Genomic DNA, 6662 nt, shown 5'->3' on the forward strand with positions numbered 1-6662 from the left:
ACAGTACTTAGGTGTTCCTGGGTGAACACGGGCCTCAATCCTGAACACTTACAGCATAAAAAGGACAAATCAACACCTTTCAAATTCTCTCTTTCTCCCCCCCTCTCTCTCTTTCCCTTTCCCCGTTCTCTCTCTCTGTTTCTTTCACTGTATCGCAGTATATCCTGTTATTTGCTGTGCCACAGTATACCCTGCTATACACTGTACACTGTTGTTGCCCTCACCAACAGCTGGTGGCTGTAACTGTTGATGAATTACGTCACATTTTTGTCCCCCGTCCTCCGCTTGCACGAGGCCGCCCAACAAGCAGTTGGGGCGTGCGAGTGGGCGTGTGGGCGTGGAGACCAGCATGGGAGATGACCCAAGGGAGGCCGAGGGCGCGAGACTTAGGGAAACTCTGCAATTCAAATGATGCTTTCTCGGACTGATCTTGTGCAGCGTTACCAGACGCACGAACACACCGGCTTGTTCTCCTGTCTTAAAAACTGTACCATCCGGGGCTTGTGTGTGCCTCTGAAAGTTATGATATTTACACACGTATGGACATGAATATTATCATCTTTTTCCGGGTATAAAATCTTAAATCTATGTGGATAATTGATGCGGAAATGTTGGAAAAAGAATGGCGTACGAGACCGCGGTGTTGGCACTACTCGCCCGCCATCAGTTCCCGCCATTTCTGGCCTCGGGGCGCCAAAGCTTGGCGGGAATATTTCTTACGGACTAATAAATCAGCTCTCTTGACTCTCTGGTAGAGAGGAACTGAACAGGAATATACTTGTGTATATAAAGAGGAGAGTGAGAGCAAATGGGAATGTGACCATCAATGTGGAATGAAAAATAGCCAAGGAAGAGAGGCAGCGGGAGAGAGGGAGAGGCTGATGGCCTGTCCCGCTCGTTTGATGTGCTTCTCAGTGATGTTTCCCGACAAATTGAATTATAACCATCCCTGTCGAATGTGCGCCAGCGGCTGGCACCCTGTCCCCTGTCTCCCACACCTCTGTCTGTCTGTCTGTCTGTCTGTCTGTCTGTCTGTCTGTCTGTCTGTCTGTCTGTCTGTCTGTCTGTCTGGGCTCTGTTTAGGCTGTGTGTAGAAGACAGTGTTGGTGATGCTTATACATGTCTGAGACTACAGGGGAGTGAGCTCTAGCTCCTCAGACCCAGCCCGCTACCTGTTTACACCTGGTTGGTCCACACCGCCCTTGAGTGCACTCCAGCTGTGGACCTCCCGCTCATGGGGACCTTCCCTACACCGCGTGTGCACTCCAGCTGTGTCTCCAGCTCAGGGGGACCTTCCCTACACCGCGTGTGCACTCCAGCTGTGTCTCCAGCTCAGGGGACCTTCCCTACACCGCGTGTGCACTCCAGCTGTGGACCTCCCGCTCAGGGGACCTTCCCTACACCGCGTGTGCACTCCAGCTGTGGACCTCACGCTCAGGGGACCTTCCCTACACCTCGTGTGCACTCCAGCTGTGGACCTCCCGCTCAGGGGACCTTCCCTACACCGCGTGTGCACTCCAGCTGTGTCTCCAGCTCAGGGGGACCTTCCCTACACCGCGTGTGCACTCCAGCTGTGGACCTCCCGCTCAGGGGACCTTCCCTACACCGCGTGTGCACTCCAGCTGTGGACCTCCCGCTCAGGGGACCTTCCCTACACCGCGTGTGCACTCCAGCTGTGGACCTCCCGCTCAGGGGACCTTCCCTACACCTCGTGTGCACTCCAGCTGTGGACCTCCCGCTCAGGGGACCTTCCCTACACCTCGTGTGCACTCCAGCTGTGTCTCCAGCTGCACACCATCGACTCCTGCCTCTTTGTTATGTAAATATGCTTCCTTTCTAACAGTATATCAGTGCCTGTTGCAGTGGTATATCAGTGGCTGTTGCAGTGGTATATCAGTGCCTGTTGTTGTGGTATATCAGTGCCTGTTGCAGTGGTATATCAGTGCCTGTTGCAGTGGTATATCAGTGCCTGTTGTTGTGGTATATCAGTGGCTGTTGCAGTGGTATATCAGTGGCTGTTGCAGTGGTATATCAGTGCCTGTTGTTGTGGTATATCAGTGCCTGTTGTTGTGGTATATCAGTGCCTGTTGCAGTGGTATATCAGTGCCTGTTGTTGTGGTATATCAGTGCCTGTTGTTGTGGTATATCAGTGCCTGTTGCAGTGGTATATCAGTGCCTGTTGTTGTGGTATATCAGTGGCTGTTGCAGTGGTATATCAGTGCCTGTTGCAGTGGTATATCAGTGCCTGTTGCAGTGGTATATCAGTGCCTGTTGTTGTGGTATATCAGTGCCTGTTGTTGTGGTATATCAGTGCCTGTTGTTGTGGTATATTAGTGCCTGTTGTTGTGGTATATTAGTGCCTGTTGCAGTGGTATATCAGTGGCTGTTGCTGTGGTATATCAGTGGCTGTTGCTGTGGTATATCAGTGCCTGTTGTTGTGGTATATCAGTGCCTGTTGCAGTGGTATATCAGTGGCTGTTGCTGTGGTATATCAGTGGCTGTTGTTGTGGTATATCAGTGCCTGTTGTTGTGGTATATCAGTGCCTGTTGTTGTGGTATATCAGTGCCTGTTGCTGTGGTATATCAGTGGCTGTTGCGGAATTTCTAGCACAGCAAATGAAAATCACAAGAATGAGTAACACAGACATTAATCAAAGGGAACAGAGACCTAAACACAAATACATTAAAATACTTTATTATTTGAACCCGTATATTTAAATCAAAATTGAAACATAGCCTACTCTAAAATCCTATGAGGCAATGAAATGTAATACCGACATATACACAACTCAAGTGCACAATTACCTTCAATACTGCAGCCTGCCAAAGGATTTGATTGGCTGCCCGCAGGTCACCTGACCTGTACCTCAGTTGAGGCCCCAAGACACACTAACTAATCTTTATTAAAATGCTTACCAGTGGGACAGGCTCCACCCCCTAGTTCCTAGGCCCAAATTAACTCCGCCAATCCCAAGACTATGGCCAATGGATTTAAACATAACTAGGTGATCTAGAATCCGCGCCAATGGCATAGACAGGCACTACCCTGTGAGGCCCCGCCTCCACAGGCCTACATGTCTTCAACCAATCCGGATCAGGCTTGACCATAAGGGTCAATTCCTCTTGATAGAAAACTCCAAAAACCGGGAAGGCACCAACGACTTTCCTGTGGGAATGCCGGCTGGGCACCCACGTGTAACTTGAGAGCACAAGTTTATTGGCCCTGAGTTACTATTTTCAATTCGTCACTGGACAGATGGACAGGAGAGCGAGGGGAGCAAGTGGCTTCAAACTGTTTATGACCCCGAGGGTTAAACCGTGACAAAAGGCAGGGATGACCCAAAGGGAGGGAAGGCAAGCGAGGGAAGGGAAGGGGAAGAAGAAGAAGAGAAAGGGGGAAGGGGGAAAGGGCTATGGTGTGCATATACCATTGCATTACTACTGCTAGGCTTAGACTCGGTTACAAGTATCTCTGGGAATTCTCATTATCTGCTGATGTAGACCTGACCAAATGTAAACTGTGTCAACAAAATTATTCGCACACCCTCCGTCACTATGTGATGGAGTGCGAAAAGATACGTGAATTTAGAGACAATTCTATAACCAATGTTCCAGCGATGTGTCAATATTTTATTCAAAATGATCTGCTACCAGAAATTTTAGCCAAATATCGCCAGTTTGCTAACTGTAGGTAGTAACTAAGTGATTGTAACCTATCCACCGCTGCCCACTGGATGGGGGGCGGTGTGCAGGACAAACATATAAATTTTGACACTAGCTCTCCACATATGTCAGTTGCTTAATTTAGAACCTGTACTTGAGGTCGATCTCGAACCCATTGTGGATGTGACGACTTATATTGAATTTTGTAACTAGCTCATCAAGATTGTAACTTGCTTAGCTAAATGAATTGTGGGGTTCAGTCCCTGAGCCCATTATGTGCCTCTGTAACCCTTTCCACTACCGCCCACAAGATGGGTATGGAGTGTATAATAAATGAACTAAACTAAACTATGAGGAGATGGTTCACCAGCTCACTTACAATAGTGCTCTTATGCCTGTGGGAGCCAGTACACTTGTTAAGTGCACTTGTTAAGTGTGCGGACGTTAGGCCGCAGGCGTGGGTGAGCTGTGGGCCTCCCGCGCTGGCTGGCCACTTGGCCATGACGAGTCGTCGTCATGGAACCAGCCGCCATCTTAGTAAACATCTTGAGACGCCATGTTGGTCGGCCATCTTGGAGTTGCCCTAGGGGCCTTGCTACACCGTCGCTGATTGGTTGAGAGGGGTAGGCCGCTGTATGCCTTCCTCTCATTGGTTATTTCGAGGAGGACGCGGGAATCGCCTGTGTTGGCGTCATTCTGAACACAGCTGCCACGTTGTCAAGACGCTCTCTGTACTCAATTCGGCCAAATTGAGTATAGGGCGTCGTGGTGGCTTGACTACTCAACTGCTTCATCTACGACAGCGGCCGTCACAGAATCCGGCCGAAGTCGTCGCTCGAAGGGGAGAAAGACATTGTGTACAGTGGGTAGAGGAGATCTTGTGATCTGGGATTGTGGGGTAATGTGCATACGAGCAGTAACAGACTCGTAGATCCCATACCAGTGATTAAAAAAAAACACGTTCCATGCAGCTATATGCTCTGTAGCAGTCGATGGGAACGGGGGTTAATTCGTGCCAAGTGTTCAGGGACAGTTTTCTCAGAAATTCGTGGAAAAAAAAATCTCGAGTCAGTGTTTTGGCGCCAAAAGTGTTGGGGCGTTACGCTCACTCGGGAAGGGTGGGGAGGTCTCTGCCACCTACCGCCGCCTACGCCACTGACTGCCGCCTACCACTGCCGTGAGCGAGCCAGCCACCCGTAGTTGGGTGCCTGATGTATGGGAATGGTGTGTAGGCTGGCAGTATGAATGAGTAAGTACCTATGTGTGTATTTCTGGTGATCAGTTAGTCTCTAAAAGCTTGAATTCGAGGTCAAGTGTTCTGTCACATTGTCACACAGCACCTGTGAGGTGAAGTGAAGTATGGACAAGGAGATAATCACCCCCTTTATTGTCATCTTGTTAGTCCGGAGTGACTTATGTCTTGTGTACACAGAAGTACAGTGTGTGTGGTGTGTGGGTACTCACGGAACAGAGTATACTATAATAATAATAATAATAATAATTTTTATTTAGGTAAGGTACATACATACAATAAATTTTTACAAAGATTGGTTGACTTATAGGTAGAGCTAGTACATACAATGCCTAAAGCCACTATTACGCAAAGCGTTTCGGGCATGATAAACTTAAATGGCAAGCTTAATACTAATTGAGCATAAAGAGTAGAATGAAAACAAGAAATGAAAACAAGAAATGAAAACATAGCTGAAAAAGCAGCACAAATACAATTATGTCAACAAACATCGCTCTTAAAAAAAAAACAGACATTGGTTGACACTAGAAGGGTAAGGTAGGTTACAGGGAATTTATTAGGTATAGCTTAGTTTTTACTTAAACTGGTTGAGAGAGGTACAGTCTTTAACATGGTAGGGAAGGTCATTCCACATTCTGGGCCCCTTGATTTGTAGGGCATTTCTAGTTTGATTAAGTCGTACTCTAGGAACATCAAAACTGTATTTATTTCTGGTGTGGTGCTCATGGGTTCTGTTACAACCTTCTATGAAGCTTTTGAGATCAGGATTGGCATTATAGTTTAGCGTTTTATATATGTATAATACACATGAGAGAATGTGCAGTGACTTAATGTCTAACATATTCAGAGATTTGAGTAGGGGTACCGAGTGATGCCTGGGGCCAGAGTTGGATATTGTCCTAATAGCAGCTTTGTGTTGAGTAATTAGAGGACGTAAGTGATTTTGGGAAGTAGAGCCCCAAGCACAAATACCATAGTTGAGATATGGATAGATAAGGGAGTAATAGAGAGTCACCAGGGCAGGGCGTAGTACATAATATCTGATCTTAAAAAGAATGCCAACAGTTTTTGAAACTTTTTTTGATATATTTAGAATGTGTCCCTGGAAATTCAGCTTGTGGTCAATGAGAATGCCAAGGAATTTGCCATCTAATTTGTTAGAAATTTGGGTATTGTTTATTTTGAGATTTATTTGATTAGAGGAATTATTGCCAAACAGAATATAGAAAGTTTGTCAATGTTAAGGTGAGTTTGTTGGCAGTTAGCCAAAGATGGACTTTATTTAGCTCAGTATTTACTGTGGCATTTAGAGCAAGGGGGTCAGGACTGGAGTAAATGAAGGTTGTGTCGTCAGCAAATAGAATTGGTTTGAGGTGTTGGGAGGCATTTGGAAGGTCATTAATGTAGATGAGAAAGAGGAGAGGGCCAAGTATGCTGCCCTGGGGAACACCAATGTTGATGGGTAGGGTGGGAGAAATTGTATTATTCACAGAAACATATTGGAGCCTGTCAGTAAGGTAGGATTTGAGGTATTGTAGGGAGTGTCCTCTGACTCCATAATGATGTAATTTATGAAGAAGGTTTTGGTGGTTGACAGTATCGAAAGCTTTACGCAGGTCCATAAACAACCCAACAGGGAACTCATTTTTATCAAGAGCTGTATGAATCGAGTTAAGCATACTAATAAGTGCATCGTTAGTGCTTTTTTTGGGTCTGAAGCCATATTGGCAAGGGCTAAGTATATTGA

Source organism: Procambarus clarkii, chromosome 71 (genome assembly GCF_040958095.1).
Source record: "Procambarus clarkii isolate CNS0578487 chromosome 71, FALCON_Pclarkii_2.0, whole genome shotgun sequence".
Taxonomy (NCBI): Eukaryota; Metazoa; Arthropoda; class Malacostraca; order Decapoda; family Cambaridae; genus Procambarus; species Procambarus clarkii.